Source organism: Nanorana parkeri, unplaced genomic scaffold (genome assembly GCF_000935625.1).
Source record: "Nanorana parkeri isolate BGI_ZX_2015 unplaced genomic scaffold, ASM93562v1 scaffold344, whole genome shotgun sequence".
Taxonomy (NCBI): domain Eukaryota; kingdom Metazoa; phylum Chordata; class Amphibia; order Anura; family Dicroglossidae; genus Nanorana; species Nanorana parkeri.
The window spans coordinates 607,834-626,885 of record NW_017306612.1 but is presented as its reverse complement, the minus strand read 5'-3'; the positions used below and the strand labels follow the sequence as shown (position 1 = coordinate 626,885).

Genomic DNA, 19,052 nt, shown 5'->3' with positions numbered 1-19,052 from the left:
GCTATGAATGTGATTGATACAGGTCAGTGGCTGGCCAAGTAGTGAAGCAAGGATGAAGATGACTGGAGCGCGCTTCTCCTTCTTCAAGAAAGTCAACAATGGCAGCTCCCATATGTCCGTTCTGACAGGTCCCCTTCAAGGGTACAGAGTTTTTCTGATGCAACAGGGAACGTATCAGTGAGGGAAAATTCTACATCGCTCACACATGGCTGTATAGTACTCAAATATAATCCCTGCCAAGATACACAGCCTTATCTCCTGCAATGCTAAATCCCTCATGGAAAAAAAAAAAATCTCTCTGCACTTAAATCAGCAAAAATTCCAAAATATAACACTGAGATAAGAGGCTGAGATAACCTGTACTTAGCAAGAAACAGATCTCGTTATATAACTGACAACCTGCCGGACCACAAAATAAACAGGGTAGATCGTCTCTAGGAAAACACAAACCTTCAGTGAGGTGACAACCAGCCAAATATCCGGATGGAAATAGGACCAATTTATTTTTTTTAAAGGGCCAGCTTCGGCTTTGTCATCTTGACCCTAATAGTTCACTAATGAGCAACAAGCATGCAGCCAGGGATTTCTGTATTCTTACTGGTTCTTACCAAATATCTAAAAACTGGCTTTTGCTCAGTTATGTCGTAATGATTTGAAAAGGTCCAAAACTTGCAATGTGCTGTCCTGAATGTTGAAATCGGGCTTGCAGTGTCTTGTTTTGTATGCTAATGGGTGCCAGGTGGGCAGAGAAGAGTGTTCATGGTGGGGGTGTTCAGTGCAGCAGAATTGTTTCTAGGGTCTCAACAGATCAGGATGCACCTGTGGGCACACATTGAAATTCTGACGGGCTTGTACTTATATCAAATGAGGCTGACCATTGCACTACATGTATGGTGTATGGTCAACTTTCCGCGGGACCTGATGCCCTCAGTAGAAGACCTGGGGTAATCAGCAGGAAACTAGGGACACTCAGTAGGAGACCCAGGGGACTCAGTAGAAGATCCAACTCACTCAGTACACGGCTCTGCAAGGAGTTAAACTTTGTGCCAAATAAGATGACTTAATTACTTAAACAAAATTCATGCTTAGTAGAAGAGCCGGGGCACTCGGACCCAGGACACTCAGTAAAAGACTGGACGCACTGCGTACAAGGCTCTTCAAGAAGTTAAACTTTTGTGCCAGATAAGATACCTCTAATTACTTAAAGGAGAACTATGAGGGGGGGTGCTTTTCACTCACCTCATAGTTCTAGCCGACCTGTGACAATGAGACTGTCACAGGTCGGCTCAGCAGATCGGGAGGTGAGCGAACAGATACCGGCGTTCGCACACCTCTCGATCCTGTCACAGCTCTCTGCCGTGACAGGGGGAGGGGCTGCATTCCCCCCTCCCCGCTCCGATCCGCCAGCGCTGACTGGCGGAACGGACGGGGGAGGGGGCGGGTACAGCTGGCTCTGCCTCTAGATAGGCAGAGCCAGCTGTCACTCACGCAGCTGGGCGGATCCAGACATAATTGTCAGGATCCCCTTCAGCTGCGGCGTCTCAGTATACCGTGAGCAGTAGCTCGCGGTATACAATGGCGTCTCAGTATACCGCAAGCTGTAGCTCGCGGTATACTGAGCTTAGGGTGACGGGAGGACGCTAGTTTGTGTCCTCCCGTTACCCTAAGGAGAACTATGGGGAAAAGCCTTAACCCCATAGTTCTCCTTTAAACAAAATTCATACATTTAGGTGCAGTTTATAGTCCTATCCTCATAAATAAAATTGTATTAAAGAATGCAAACAAGGAGAACCTATGGGCACACTCGGCAGATGACCCGGGGCACACTCGGCAGATGACCCGGGGCACACTCGGCAGAAGACCCGGGGCACACTCGGCAGAAGACCCGGGGCACTCGGCAGAAGACCCGGGGCACTCGGCAGAAGACCCGGGGCACTCCGTACAAGGATCTTCAAAAGGTTAAACTTGGTTCCAGATAAGATATCTCTAATTACTTAAACAAAATTCATACAACTAGGTGCAGTTTATAGTTTATAGAATGCAAACAAGGAGAACCTATGGGCACATAAATAACTTACAATAACCTCTCGTTTCATTAATATATAAATATATATTTACCAACTAATAACCAACTAATGGTTGTGAAAAAACATAAACCGTATACCTAAATCTCAATCCTCATAAACAAACATTGATATAGTTATGGACTCCCTACAGTAGTTACAGTATATGAAGAATGCAGATATTAGACCCACAAACATTGTTAGGTACGAGGTAGTTATTGATGCTTGCATAGATATTAGATCACCATTCCGATGACATCATCCACCAGATTACCTCCATCCATACTCGGGCTGGTTTGTATCTACCACTGATTGTTTGAGCGCACGCGACCTATACGCATTCCGATATGTTATTGTAATGTGGTTGTTGAAAGAAATATCCACCTCCTGTGGGTATGCCAGGCAGCAGGTCACCAACTATGTACAGCCATTATGTTATTGAGTCAGCCAAAGTCAGGTATACAATGTAACAGGAAAACAAATCACTCAGGATGCAGCTGTTTTGATTATCTGCAGTGTTTAGGTGCAAAGCAACATCCTAGAGCTCACAAAATGCTACAGAAACCCGAGATTTACAGGAAACCAAAAACTGCAGATTTACAAAATGCTCCGCTGATGACCCATAAACATTAACATTTCATATTGGCTACAATGTCTCTACAATCTCAGTATCCCCTCCAGAAGGAAGGACAGTGTCAGCACCAATTCAGAGATGATTGGAGGATCTACAGCCGAGTGATACACAAATAAGATACATTTTTGGTAATATTTGAGGTACTTGAATGTATTTTTAATATTTACCTCCTGAGTTTCGTATCACTTTAAACATGTTTTATAAATAACAAAACTTTACCTTACTAGGCGGTATAAAGCTGCAGGATTCTGCAATATCTGAATTAGAATTTTTTAGTTGTAGATGGATGCTGTTGCATTCCCCCACACCTCCATACTTGGGTTTTAGGAGCTATTTTCAGGTGGTTGTCGCACGGTTTGGGTCTCATAGACCTCTCTATGCATTGAAAACCGCGCGGTTTGGGTCTCATAGACCTCTCTATGCATTGAAAACTGCGCGGTTTGGGTCTCATAGACATCTCTATGCATTAAACACCGCTCGGTTTGGGTCTCATAGACGTCTCTATGCATTGAAAACCGCGCGGTTTGGGTCTCATAGACATCTCTATGCATTGAAAAATGCGCGGTTTGGGTCTCATAGACCTCTCTATGCATTGAAAAACGCATGATTTTTAAAGCAAAGTCGCCCCAAACAAAAACGCACAAAAACAGCTCACCAGCGCAATCACCTAGGTGTGAACCTAGCCTGAGTTCTATTGGGGACTAAACATTTGACCTTCCTGTTCCACGTGTGGCTCTTAGACCTCATTCACACCATAGAAGTGCGCTAATTGCATGTAATTCTTGTATTTAGCACACACTGGGTGCACTGGTGCATTGCGTTGTTCCAAAACACCCCCAGGCAGACATGCATTTTTCTTTCACCATAAAATGCCTTGTGCCCCCTGGGAGGTGCATTTGGGTGCCAATCAAATGCATGGCAATGCACCAGCACACCTAGCGTGCAGTGCACTGTGTGATAGTGAGAACTAAACACACAGGTCCCATGCATTTAGCGCAATGCTATGGTGTACGCAAGGCTGTTGTGTTTACTGTGTATTGTGAAAATCCTGCTGTAGTATATTTTTCAGTCAACTTTTGCTGAAGGAATCGGACCAATAATTCAATAAATGGATAAGCTGTGACTGCAGGATAAGCTGTGACTGCAGCCAATCAGCAGTCACAGTTCATGTGATTAGACAATGATGAGTAGGGTTCAGGGGGCTGAGATTACAGAGACATTCATTTTGGTGCTACAACCAAAGAACATTGTCACTCAGCCACATGAAATCCATTTGCAGACACTTGTCCGTGGTTGCTGTGGCTAAAGCCTTGCTGTGCTATGGGGGCACTCCGTAAAGAACAGTTGGTCAGTCGTCTTCTGGCACCCAAAGTAGATCTAAACCCTGAATGGATAACATTAAGTTTGCTAAAGCACTGAGTATCATAAACAAATGCTGTTTGTGTTTCCCCCATTCAGTCCTTGTTTTCATCATTTGTTACACATTAGTGTTGTTGATCTCCTGCAGCCCTTTCAGCAACTTACATGCACGCCAGTGTCGGTTACATATTATTGCTCTGGACCGGCTTCTTGATGGTGATAACAGTGGTCCATGTCTAAGAAATGATGCCTAAGCCATGTGTGATGGCACAGCTGCTTGAAGTCTCCTCTAGGGGAGCATGTCACAGGGTGACAACGCAGGAGCACAATCAGGAGACAGGGACAGAGCATTGTCACCCCATAACAGGAAGCGCCCGAACAAAGACCTACATGGCAGGATCACCAGGAAATATTTCATTCAAAGATGCAGATTTAAAAAAGATTGAAATGCCATGAACGCGTTAAAGCTTATATGACCTGGTCTCAAACCTTGTCTCAAAGAATCACCCTAACCGTCCCTGCTTTCCTGCTTCCTTGTCAACTCCTCCCATGCTCGCCTCCAGGACTTCTCTAGAGTCTCTCCCATCCTCTTGAACTCCTTACCCTAACCTGTCCGTCTATCTCCCACACTGACTGCCTTTAGGATCCCTTAAAACTCATCTCTTCAGGGAAGTCTATCCCACCTCAACCTAACCACTGAACCATCACGTTCTCATACAATTCATCCCCACATAGTTACCTCCTCGTGTATCATTGGCCCCGCCCTCTTAGATTGTAAGCCCTCAGGGGCAGGGCCCTCCTTACCATCTTGTCTTGGATTGTAATGTCTTCCTTATATTGTAAAGCGCTGCGCACACTGTTGGCGCTCTATAAATCCTGTATAATAAGATTAATGGTAAGGTCAGATTAAAGTCATACACAGCTAGAAAGTCACTCGATTCCCCCATTCACCCTCAACAGCCTAGATGAAGGAATCTCCACTTCCGGCTATTGTATTTAGGCAGCTGTGACCCCTTCCTGAAAACCGGAACAGCGGCTGCATCTGATTGGATGCAATCGATTTGTTCAGCTGACAATTTTGCACCCGGCTCAGTCGGTTTTAATATCGACTTATGTGGCACTTGCAGGGCCACCCATGGCTCAAATTTTGGAACCGGCCCCAAATACGAGCCGTGCATGGACAGCGTTAGTGGCTTCTCACAGGAGACGTTTTCACAATCACAGAATCTACTAAAAAGGGAAATAATCATTTTGAGCGGTTTGTTCTTTTAAAATCTATCCTGCCAGCCCATTACAGGTCATCAACAAATTTATAAAAATTATTTAAAAAAACTTTGCGCCAGAAGCATGTGTCCTAAGCAGCGAGCACTAATCCAACCAATAGAGGAATAACATTGTTAATATATTGTTTTGGTCATCCCCAAAACTATGGATGCACAGATACTTTTCGAGTACCAGTGCCGATACTTGGCATTATCATGAGAACTACCGGGGTTGCAGCGGTTGCAGCTGGGGCCTGGCTCTGGCGCTCCACCACTGTCCTGAAATCATTGGTCTGTATTGTTTTAGAAAAACTGTCACATGACAATAAACAAAAATGTATCAGTGCTCGTACTTGTAAGTACTCGGCAAGTATCAGTACTCGCAAAACTGGTATCTGTGCATCACTTTATTTATATTTATAAAAACAGAATCATACATTAAAACAGAGATGTACAAATCCCGGGAGCTCCGTGTGCTCCTTACAAATGACAGCTGCCTCCTAATTTTTTAATTTTTCTCTAGTGTAGTCTTTGAGCTCAAAAGTATCGGTACTTGTACTCGTACCTGTACCAAGTACTGTACTTGGTATCTGTGCAACCCTACCCAAAACTGAACTTTAATTGGCAACATCAGTAGAAAGCTCAGCGATTTAAAGGGCCACCACCGGTTGGCTAATTCCAGCACACTGAAATCACAAGCTGACAACACAAGCGTGACATCAGATATGATGAAGACAATGGATGTAGTTCAAAAGCCTTGCAATGATATAGCCGGCGATTGGCTTCACCTTAACTCCAAACGCTCTGCTTTCATCCATGGCAAGCACAGTGCAATACAAACAGAATATCAGAATTGGAAGAATTACCTGGGTGACAGGTTCACTTGCCCCAACGTCGTAAAGAAGAGTCCATGTCTGCAATAAATGAGTGATTTGGGGTCGGACTGACACTGAAACGTTCCTGGAAATGCTGGAAACTTTCTACATCTGACGTGAGTGAATCTGAGCAGCCAGGTGACTGGAGCTGACTGGCCCTCCCACTGACTCTCTATTCCACCCTAATCGGAGTGCAGCCTGCTCATTGGTCAGCAAGTGCAAAAAGACTCACAATGAGGACTGACAACTATGCATCCTCTGCATCAGTCCCCGGATCACGTAGTGCTGGAGGTCCATAGACCGAATGCAGCCAGAACAAGGGACTGCTAGATGGACAGGAAACAAATTGTAACAAATGACAAACGTTGATCGACTTTGAGCATTGTGTATTGTATCTTATGTTGCTGTGATGTTCTTTATGGGGAAGCTACACTGAGTGGCCAGATTATTATGACCCCCCCCCTCAGTACTTCGTTGGGCCGCCTGGTGACTCCACGAGATGGTGAAAGGTGATGCGAGGAATCTGACACGGCACTGTCGCCCTTCTGTTGTCTTGTACCAGTCTTGCCCCTCCCCCGTTCTGCCCTAACATTGACTAGTCGCTGACGGCCACAATTCGCACGTTCAGACCCAGATTTTCGGCTGACAGTCCGGTCTTTAAACACTTTAACAATGAGCTGCTCCTGAACATGTAACGCATTCTGCTGTTTTGCTGATACTCGCTCCATGGCTCCGAGCGCCAACAATCATCCCGCGTTCAAAGGCTGTTACATCGCGTTGTTTCCCCGTATCTTCCGAAACAAATCACTTCTACTGTCGTGGTAAACAACCCGCTTCCCTATGTATAATGGTCTGGCCTTCTAGCAACTTCAGCGTGAAATTATAGCTAATTTGTCTACAAACGTCAGGTGGTCATAATAATCCGGCCACTCAGTGTATATAATAATCTGGCCACTCGGTGTATATAATAATCCGGCCGCTCAGTGTATAGTGGAGGTAAGACTGGTATTCACGCTTTGAAGTTTGGACAGTTCTTGATGTGTGTGCGTCTGCCAGCACCCTACCACCGAGTATCCCTTGACCAGCTGATTGAAGGAGCTGGTTGGAAAATTCTCGGCTAAACAACGGAGCTGGCATCCAATCAGTGGCCGCTGTCAGAATACAAAGGAAACAGAGGGGGATTCGTCCATCAACGCTCCTAACCATTGATGGAAGAATCTGTTCCATTTAGTTGAGCCCGCGAAAAAAAATAGAACCGTGTATGTCCAGCTTTATTGTAAAGCGGTGGTAGGCAACATGTGGGCTCCAGCTGTCTTGAAACCACAAACCCCAATGTGCCTCTGCTTCTGGGAGTCAAGTCTGTGACTGCAATGCCTCATGGGACTTGTAGTTCCACAACAGCTGGAGTCTCGAGGTCACCCTCCCCTGTTGTAAAATATACCTGGACATATTAAGGAATAGGTTTTTGTAAATATAAACATCATCTTTTAAAGGAGAAGTATTGGAATAGTAACATGTACTCTTCCTAATACTTCGAGCCGATGCTTGACACAGTATGTGTTCGCTCACCCCCCGATCTATTGAGCCGACGTGTGACAGTTTCATTGTCACACGTCGGCTCGAACTATGAGGCTGATTGGAAATCTCCTTTTAATGCAGGCAGTGTAAGTACCTGATTTTGACTTGGTATCAGCCATGTGCAATGACCTATCACCATGCAATCACCAGCAGAGCTCAGATTGAATGAGGAAGGAGCAGAAACAGGAGCGAGCACTCATGTGCTAGGTTGACAGGAGGAGAGAGCAGAGTGAGAGAGAGTTGAGCTCATTAGTATGTTGCTTCTCCTTGTACTATCCAGTCACAGGCTGGGGGAGGGACAAGACCTTGCTGATTTTACATTCCTTTCATCCCTTTATTCATCATGTGAAATGTGGGCGTGTGTCATTATTGTGCATACTTTGTACTATTTGTACTTTAATTCTATAGAAATTTTCCTTTTGTTATCTTTCTCCTTCTGCCCAAAGCGACATGTTTTACATAAGTCACGTTCAGATGGTCGTATCTTTGTATGGTTTCCTCCTGGCATTGTAATGACATTTGTGCTCCAGCTGCACCGGGAATTCACAATACAAGGACTGTAATGATGAGACATAAAGGAAGGTGCGGTTACATTGTTACTGTACACTCACCCAGGAGGCAGCAGAAGTCCAAACAGAACGTTTAAAGTGATACGCCAGATCTGTTATCAGTGGCAGCTGGGAGCTTGGTTGTGCTATAGCCAGGGCCGGATTTACTCTCTCTCTGCTGCCCCAAGGCCAGGTTCCTCAATGCGCCCCCCCCTACCCGCCAACACCCCCCTCCAAGCGGTGGCTTCCCCGCTGTACATTTAGCTCTGCTTGCCCAAAGCAGAACTAAATGTAGAAAACAACTACCCGCCCGGCGCACCGGAACTGCATGTCCCAGGCATCAGGAGATAGGAATCCCACACCCCTGCTGCCCCTCTACTCCCTTGGTTGGCCTTGTGGGAAATCCGGCCCTGGCTATAGCACCCCCAAAAATCCAGCTGGCACCCCCCATCAGCAGCACACCATATTGCAGAGTCTGCATTTCACACAGCCAGCTCAGCAGAGGGGACTCACAGTCTGCAGAGAAATGCCTTAGTGTACAGCCCCAGCACTGGTCAGTGGGCTGCTGGGGCTCTGGGTGGATTGATATGGTGCAGTGTGATGTGAACCATTCGCTCACACTGAGCCAAGGCCAGCCAGGCGTAACGTTCCTGCACCGTGCGCCTCTTATAAAAATGTGCATTTTATTCATCATTCACTATATATATATATAAAAAAAAGGGGGGGCCGCACAGTGGCTTAGTGGTTAGCACTCTCACTGTACCCATATTTAGGAGTTTTCTCCAATAATCACTCTCGTAATAAAAACACATTCCCAATGGAGCCACAGACCGCACTACAAACCTGGAAATTGTTTACCAATTCATATTTCCATAACGTCCATCTTTTGTTGTGGTTTCTATGTGTGTTTATTGGTATTTCAATCAATATGTATTATCCCCAACTTCTGTGTCTTTTGTCACCCTGATGAAGGGGGATTGTTGAGACGCCAAAAAATGTTGGCTAAGCCTCCGAAAAACTGACAGAGGTTCTAAGACTTCTGCGCTGTATCCAAAACTTGGAACAGACGTTTGGCTGAGGTTCCACTTTAATTATCTTCTACCTGCCGTGTGCGTAGGTATGACCTTGGCAGGGAGGTTACATTAAGGTTCCTCTAAGGACAAGCAGTGATGTGGAGGGTTCAGTGTTATTAGTAAATTTGTGCGTAAGAATCAGCAGAGATTAAATACATGATACGTAAAGGTTTTGACAGGTTCTCTTAAAGCAGAGCTCCAGGCAAACAGGCAAACCCATAATTCTATCTGTGCAACAGCCATTCTGTGGATCACGGTCTCTTTTAGGTAAGATTGCTGCCTGTGACGTGATAAAAAGCCATTGCCATGGTTGAAAGCAAGCCCCTGGCCTCTCCTTTCCACACCATATGACCGGCTGCTGCTGCTCTCTCCCTTGTGCTGGTCATGAAACAGCCTCCTGTAGTCTTCACTCGTGCAGGGCCAACATAATAACATAGATAGATCCTTTTTTTTTGGACCCCTCTGTGTTTCTTTGTCTTGCAGCCAGGGATTGGTGACAGAGAGAAAAGCACTCCCCTGTCACTGCCTAAAAACCATCACTCGATGGGACATGCAATACTGTGTGCTCCGAAGTGACAAGGGGCCCCGCACCAGACCCACCTCCCTGCAGCCAACCATACCACTACTGATACATGCAATTATCCTTGAAACAAGTTAGGGATATGGACTGATCCTGGGGAGAGGGAGGATCCAGGAGCATTGTAAAGGTAGATTCCGGAGTTCAGCTTTAAGCTGGAGACACGAAGCCAAAAGGAATGGTCTAGGGCTATAAGTAACATACGCCAAGGTTCTTTCCTGGGACCATAATTGATTAAAATGGAACTCCAGCCAAGCAGCTAAATACACAGTTGGATTGTGTACATGTGAACAGTTTTAGCTGCCAAAATACTTGTTATTCTTTTTAGCCACTCTTGTGTCTGACACACCCCAGCCACACTGCACCGCCAGAGAATGGCGCGTCTATCTTGCGTCTCCGCTTCCTCTACCTGGCTTATTTGGATTTTTAATGAGTGTTACGGCATTGGTAAGGTTCTTGCCGTGTTCTGCTTTACTGTAAGCGGCCGATGCAACCTCCACATCCATCCCCCAGTACCTGAATCATGTTTGGATGACTGCACTGTGTAATACAATGTAGTCACTATGCACAAGCTCCGATTCTCTGGATGATTTCTGGTTTGCAGAGGATTATGGGGAATTAGCATAGGGTAGACTTTTGGTAATTTGCCAGTATTATTTGATGCAGACCTTGTAGTAAAAGTCAAGGTTGGCTTATAATGTCCAACCCCCCCCCCTTCCCAAGAATAAAATGTATTCTATACTTACCTTACCCTTGTCTTCTGCCTATGCTGAGGGTGACATCCCCTTTCTTCTGGTGAGATCCTGGGGCGTGCAGGGCAGCCCAGCTCTTATGATAAGACGCATTGCACTGGAGAGTCTTCTTGAAGGTATGAGCATGGGCAGAAAACAGGGGGGAAGGTAAGTATATAATCTAACTTTTTAATTTACACTTTTACAATAGATATGAGACGCAATGCTTGCAGGGGAAAGGGGGTGGTAAGCAGACTGCATTGTACTGCAATGTCTGCTTTAAAGTAATCCAGTGCTTTGCCCAGGCAGCACAAAGCAACAGGTTCCCTTCTAACTTGACTCTCTCCGGCGCCGGCGGTTTAGCAAAAGGCAAAGGAAAGTGCAAATCACCAAGTACGAGTCATGGCTTACAGGGCTATGGACTCCCTTGACTGGCTCAGCATTGTCACATGGACAGAATCACATGTTCCTCCATACCTGGAAGTACTGGGCATTTCCTTCAGCTCCAGGTTATGAACGGAGCAGTGTGATTTAAGCTGTTTACTTTGGGCTGTATCCTTGAAAAGGAGGCGGAGTTCCACCTTGAAACATATTGGATGTTCAACACAAACCTGTTTTAATACATTCCAGTCCAGACCACCTGCGTCCAGGGGCATCCATAACTGTATGCATGTATACGCTCACAACACCTGTGACTCCGGAGTGTAAAATTGCAGCTGATTGCGTCCCTCTGCGCCCATGTCTATGAGCCCTGAATGCCTGGGGAGCATGGAACTCGGAGGATAAGCCTACTTCTAAAAAGAAGCCTTCATCTGGTGGCCTAGAGCACCAGAAGCTGACACAGCACTATAAATCCCAAGACATTTTCTTTATACTGGACAGGACAGAAAAAATGCCCCTATCCCCCTTTCTTACCAGGACCCTCCAATACAAACCACCCTAACACAATCCTCCGCATGCATCACCGGGAGGTTTGTCCTCATTTGTGTCAGACTTAGATGAGTGTGCAAAGGAAATTCTCCCGACTTTATTGACGAGGTGTCTCTGATCGCTGCAGGGGACCTGGAAAGTGAAATGACGTCTGAACAGAAGTTTCTCCACTGGTTAAACAGAACTGGAAACCAGTGAGCTGGCTGGGCACCTATGCCAAAAACATTATATAAACAGAACACATATGCAAATATCATATGCTCTTTCCTTTAAATGAAAACTCTGCAAAGAGAAGGAAAGAAGCTGCTGCTGCTGCTGACTTGTTGTTTTAGAGGAAAACAGAAAACAAATAGGAAGTCCGAGGAGATGTTGAACTTTTTTGCATTCCTGTACCCCCTCTGCAAATATTGCAATCACCAAAAAAGATAAATAAAGGGATATTTCTGGCACGGGAATACAAGGCGCCAGCATGTAGATAAAAAAAAACTGTCCAGGGTTCTTTGACATTCAAATGTTTTCCTTAAAGCAAAAAGGACCCATCACAATGCCGTAATTACATCATATACATTACAAATAATTGCATACTTGCATCTGCTGATTTTAATCCAACTTGTTTCTTGGAACAAAGTTGACTTTTACAAGGATGTCCATGCAATTCAAGTAATAAGGGTAACCTCATGTAATGGATCAAATGTCTTAAGCCATCTACATGGAATATTAGAAGTTGACCCTTTTGGGAGGCACCTGGTATGGAGGGCCAGATCGGTATGTAAGCACAAAGATCCCCAGAATGAGGTAACCTTAGGGAGGGGTTGTCCTGCCTGGTGCCAGCCACGGTCTGCAGTGGACAGTATTAGATTTAGAATTCATATTGTGACATTGCACGTAGCTTGCAGTGCGTTTTTACACAAGTAACCATACGTTGCAGTAGGGCAGTCCATTCATTTGAATGGGCTGACTACCACACCTAAATTGCAAGTGCATAACTTATTTCTTTTTAAATGGTGTTTCATAATATTGCATGGTAATAAGTTATCATTCATTGTGGTGCTTTACAATGCACGTTCGATAGCTAAGTGCATTGGGGTGCCATAAGAAATCATTGTGGGAGCACACGGGTTTCCGCATTGCATAGATGTAATTGGGGGGGTATTACTTTTTTTTTTGTCCCTGTCATTGCTGGGGCTGACCCCATGACCGGTGGTGAGCTCTGTATGCATGTATGTGGTCAGGAAATCAGACTGGTGCTGTGGCACAGAATCCACAATGGCTCCTGCACCCCAGGGGCCCACAGGATTTTCCTTTTTTTTTTTGGCTTGGAATGAATCAAAAGGCAGCAAAGCCAAGCTGGTGACCTGACTTTTTCTCTGCTGCAGTTATGCAATGCAGCTAGGTCACCTCCTTACCAGCCTGTGATTGGACAATACAGGAGAAGGAGCTGCTCCTCTCACCCCTCTATTTGCACTTTTTTGGGGTTGATCTCTACCTGGCTATGGTCTGCCTACCTGTACAGGTACCACCGCTCTACTCCTACATAGAATACACTGATACAGTATAAAGTGGGTTAATCTAATACATGGCTGCTAATTTAGAATAGAGCACCCCAGTCTGAAGATCAGAGGGCACCTACCTGCCATAGCAGGCTCCTGGGAATCCCGGAGCTTCACCTGTTGGAACCAGCTGTGGCAGCAGTCAGTGCAGGGTGTGGGTTACCTGGAGGTGTAGCTGGGTGTCACCTTTACACGCTCACCAGCACAGCAAGAGGAGGAGGAAGGGGTGGCACTGCCAGGATCAGCTACCTGTGCCAGCCTAGATTATGATGCCAGCTGAGTGATGCAGAGACTGTCAGCCTGCTGTGTGAGGATATGATGTGGCTGTAATATGTGGATTATTGCTGTGAGTGGAGAGCTCTGCAGATATATCGATGATCTTCTTCTGCTGTACTGCCAGCATTTAAACTGTATGTAAGCACTTACAATCGTCTCCTTATTTGCTTCCTTTTTAGTCTATTAAAGCTAAACTATACTCTCCTCTCCCCCCTTGACACCGACGTCTTCGCCATGTCATTTTCCAGGTTCCGGATCTTTGGACATCTTGATTGGCCGGACCAGAGTAATATAACTCCTGAGCAAGTACATTCATCCCGCATGCGCAGCTCTGTATACATTTTAAAGAAGATTGCGAACCGGCAGGCAAGTTTGTATTATTGCAGAAGAGGCATGGCATGTTCTGCAATAAAGATCCTGCTCGCAATTTTTCTTTTTTACTTCTTCCTGTTTTGCTTTAAAAATACCATTTAAAGCATTTTTTATATACACTGAGTGGCCAGATTATTATGACCACCTGACGTTTGTAGGCAAATGAGCTATAATTTGACGCTGAAGTTGCTAGAGGGCCAGACCATTATAAATAGGGAAGCGGGTTGTTTACCACGACAGTAGAAGTGATTTGTTTCTGAAGATACGGGGAAACAACGCGATGTAACAGCCTTTGGACGCGGGATGATTGTTGGCGCTCGGAGCCATGGAGCGAGTATCAGCAAAACTGCAGAATTGGTTAAATGTTCAAGAGCGGCTGTAGTTAAAGTGTTTAAAGATCGGACTGTCAGCCGAAAATCTGGGTCTGAACGTGCGAATTGTGGCCGTCAGCGACTAGTCAATGTTAGGGCAGAACGGGGGAGGGGCAAGACTGGTACAAGACAACAGAAGGGCAACAGTGCCGTGTCAGATTCCTCGCATCACCTTTCATCATCTCGTGGAGTCACGAGGCGGCCCAACGAAGTACTGATGGGGTGGTCATAATAATCCGGCCTCTCCGTGTATGTTCTATGAATGCGAAAACCCCCCCTCTAAATGCTGCCAGAAACCTTGTGAGCTGATAACTTCCGGTGCTCTCTGCTTGTGATGACCGTTATCATATAGCATTGTTCTCTGTGGACTGCAGAACACCTCTTTTATGGCATTGAGGAGACGGGGTAGTGTATTGTAGTCTTAACACGCTTCCTGTCCTAGGGTGATAATGCTGCTCCTCTATAGATATAGTACAGTATACAGGACCGGAGTTCCCACAAGGCCAACTGAGGCCTCTAATGCTCTGGAATCGCAACACAAGGCACAGCCTCGAGGGAAGTAGGGAGCAGAGGGGCGGCAGGGGTGTGGAATTCCTATCTCCCAACGACCGGACATGCAGTTCCGGGCGCCGGGCGGGTAGTTGTTTTCTACATTTACCCCTGCTTTGGACAAGCAGGGGTTAAATGTAGACCGGGGAAGCCGCCGCTCGTTCTGTACAAGTGATAAAAAAGTTTTTAAAAAATAAAGAAAAAAAAATTGAAAATGAAAACCAACCGTGCCACCCCGCCATCTGGGGGGAAATTTGGCGGGGAGGGGGGCACGGTAAGGAACCTGGCCTTGGGGTACCACAGAGAGTAAATCCGGCCCTGACAGTGTAGTGAGTGTTGTCACACTATAGGACAGGAAGTGTGTTACCGGCAGGATCACCTGGTGAATGTCGGTTACCGGGCCCCCCTTCCTTCAGTCGGGGGGGCCCCTCCCCAGATTAGACTCTGGATCTGCCTCTGGTTGGAGCATGCCTGAGCAAATGTGTGTCAGCATGGCCACTTGTAGTTTCCACTATGAGACGCAATGATTTACTTACAGTTTATATTATTTACTGTTATAGTTACAAAGGGAAATATAATAATCATTTGATGTATTAAAGTGATTTTGCTGAAAAATACCCGGTTGATCCTGCCGGAAAACTTGTGTCCTTGTAGCTTCCTGTGAGCAATGCTGAAATCTCAAACATTGTTATCAGCTTTCCCAGCCATCTTCTGTGAACTTCAAAACACCTCCTGGAGATGAAACGAGAGGAAGGTGTTTGAGGTTGAATTTAGGAGTGCAGCCCAGGGCGACAACGTTGCTCCTCTATAGATACTGTATAGTTGTCACCCCGTCAGTGGAAATGTGTTACCGGCAGGGATCGCAAGGTGAAAATTAAGGGGGAAAAAAGCCTGAGTGAGCGTTGTCACCCGAGGACAGGAAGTGCATTACTGGCTGACTTTTCTAAAGATAAAAAAGCCAGGAAAAGTTAAAACTAATGCAGCCGCCACACCTAAGGATGGGTAAGTTGCAATATATTATACTTTTGTTCTTGGGTTTAAATACGCTAATATATATTATAAGTCACTGCACATACTGACCTGTAGATTGTCTCCTTGCGTCCCACATTGTGTCTGAGAAGCGTTTTTCTTTTTATAGGCAAAGATGCATCACGTGACTGCGAGGAAGGGGCGCATTCTTAGACAGATGGGGAGTGAGGCCGGCGATCCATCTTATGGTCACACTCTTATTCCGCGCTGGTTTCATTGTTTATATAATTTACTAGTCCGGTTTTTTTCTTTCCTGTTTATAGTTTATTGGTCACAGAACAGGTGCGTCTTACCTCCTTATTGATGATAGATATGAAGGAGGAAGTGCTCGGCCGATGAGCGTACAAAGCAGACAAAAGGGAGCCATACAATGCCCCCCCCGGGGACGGCTTTTGTCCCCTTTTAGTAACCCCTCTCGGGTGTCGCACTTGTCTGGGAGCTTGTGTCTTATTACAGAAATATTCCGGTATATCCTCATTTCTGGTCCACAATTTATAATCGTATTTAGCAGAAACAAGAACCGGACCTGTTTATTACACTGATCTCGGATACACCGTGTTTGTGTCCTTTGTCCATGATTCACGTACAACACCCTCCTCGGCGCTGTTTTCAATGACTGTCATAATGTAGACAGTTGACAATTGTAATTGTGTATTTTATAACCTGCCGGTACTTTATTATGTCGGAGGCATTTATTTTGAAACTGTGTGACTTTTTCATCTCCTTTTTCCCCACTTTGTATCTTCCTGGCCTCCCGGAATTTGACAGATTTTCGGGGTTGTCATGGGTGTTCAGCGAGTACTTTGCCTGATGAAGGGACCCTGTTTGGTCACAAAATGTTGCTCTTTTCTTTATGATATAATCAGGTCCATCCCTTGAATGAGGCAGCCTGAGTCTGTTGCCTCAGGCGGCATCTCTTTGGGTCACATGAGGGGGTGGCAGGCAGAACGGCATGGCCGATCTGCTGCACAATGTTTGCCGTATGCCTGCCGCCCCCTTTTGGGCCTGAGCATCCCAGTTTGGGAGATGTGGAAGGGCCATATACATCTCCCCATAGGATCCCCGCCAGCACAGCGTGAGGGACGGACCCACACCGGAGATTTCTCAACCCAGCAGGCCAGCAGCAGGTTTTACATACAGGCACCCGACGGAATCGCACCCCGGCTCTGCATTTGAAGACCCTGCACCCAACCCCAGAGGAGACCGCCGGACACTGCCTCCAACAGGGACCCCCATCGCCGATGACCACACTTCCTGAAGAATCTCGTGTCCATCCAGCTCCTTATTTCTAATTCTTTTATCATTTTTTATTATTATATTTTTTAATATTTTTTTCATTTTTTTCATTATTATTATTTTTTCATAAACATTTTTTTCACCTGTCCAACCCCAAGGGCAGTTGCGCTTCAGACCCTTCTTTTCTGTTTCTTGCACATATACATCTCCCCACCCAGCTCTTGGCAACCTGGGATGCTCTGGCCGGCGTCCTGCCCAGCTCCTGGCAACCAGTGATGTCACTGGTTGCCAGGAGCTGGGTGAGACGCCAGCCAGAGCGTTCCAGGTTGCTAAGAGCGGAGCGGGGAGATGTGTAAGGGCCATATACATCTCCCCACCCAGCTCTTAGCAACCTTGGATGCTCTGCCTGGTGTCCTGCCCAGCTCCTGGCAACCAGTGACAACGCTGGTTGCCAGGAGCTGGGGAGATGCCAGCCAGAGTGTCCCAGGTTGCTTAGAGCTGGGCTCTGCAGGCTCTGAAAATGTGTTTCTGCAGAGGGCAACGGGTACCATAGCCTCCGGCCGCAAAATGGCTAGAGACACCACTGGACACGATGAACAACCAGTGTCAATATAGGCGATTTGGTAGAAGGATTGATGGTGTGCTGGTAACTCTGTGTCTGCCTACTGTGGCACCATCGTCTAGTTACTATACAGCAACCATCAAAAAATAAAAAAAAACCTTAAGGCTGGCAACCTTAATCGGTCAAGTGTGCGGTGAGATATCCACAGACTTCTGTATCATCCATTCCCTCCCCACACATCTCCCCCACCTGGCTCTTAGAAACCTGGGATGCTTGGGCCGGAGAGGTGGTGGCAGACACACTGCAAACAATGTGCAGCAGATCGGCCATGCCAGATCGGTCAGTGAGTTGTTATACTGCATAGAAAGACCTGATGGCTGCAGCAGGCACCAAAAATGGGATCTCTGTTCCTGACTTGCCTCACAAAAATGGGATCTCTGTTCCTGACTTGCTGTGAGGCAAGTCAGGAACAGAGATCCCATTTTTGGTCTTTCAGGTCTTTCTATGCAGTACAACAACTCACTGACCAGGTCACCCCTGTAACCAACAGAATGCATTAGGAAATGTTTCGTGAGCCCGCTTGTTTGCTATGCAAAGTCACTCTATGAGTCCTTCCTTAATACCAATCTTGTAACTGTAGGCAATGTCCTGCTTACATTTCCGGGGAGTCGAGGTCCACAAGGTGTTAAAGAGCTTTTAGAACATCTTTAAATCTGAACTCCATGCAAACGGCTAAATACAAAGCTGAAATACATTTGTGGGAGTTGCTTTATCTGCCAAAGGATTTGTATATGTCCATCCACTCCTGAGATGCAGACAGCTCTGCTTCACAACTCAGCCCTGTCTGGAGTATTTATATCGAGCTGAACACAATCTCATGTAAAGAAAGAAATAAAAAAGACCGTAGACTGAGGTTTGCCCTCTATGTGGCTGGAGAGTAGCTTCCTTCTAGCTTTACAGCTGAACTCCAACCTAAACCGATATTGTCCTCATACAAGAGCCGTGTATATTCTTCTTGAATCTTGCTGCTCTCTCTCCTTGTACAAGGTGACTGGTCTTTTCTCCGCCCCCTCCTGTAATAAAGACCACTCACTGCTGCTCTCTCTTCTTGTGCAGGGTGACTGGTCTTTTCTCCGCCCCCTCCTGTAATAAAGACCACTCACTGCTGCTCTCTCTTCTTGTGCAGGGTGACTGGTATTGTCTCCGCCCCCTCCTGTAATAAAGACCGCTCACTGCTGCTCTCTCTTCTTGTGCAGGGTGACTGGTCTTGTCTCTGCCCCCCTCCTGTAATAAAGACCAGTCACTGCTGCTCTCTCTCCTTGTACAAGGTGACTGGTCTTTTCTCCGCCCCCTCCTGTAATAAAGACCACTCACTGCTGCTCTCTCTTCTTGTGCAGGGTGACTGGTATTGTCTCCGCCCCCTCCTGTAATAAAGACCGCTCACTGCTGCTCTCTCTTCTTGTGCAGGGTGACTGGT

General features: G+C 46.2%; 1 protein-coding gene across 1 annotated transcript in view; it reads right to left on the bottom strand.

The window, feature by feature from the left end:
* The window catches only part of TC2N (tandem C2 domains, nuclear), a 54,737-nt gene extending 41,398 nt beyond the window's left edge, over window positions 1–13,339 (bottom strand). Inside the window, exon 1 of the mRNA XM_018558514.1 lies at window positions 13,261–13,339. The gene's annotated coding sequence lies outside the window, so the exon portion shown is untranslated. The remainder of the gene's footprint in view (window positions 1–13,260) is intronic.
* Window positions 13,340–19,052: the final 5,713 nt, after the last annotated feature.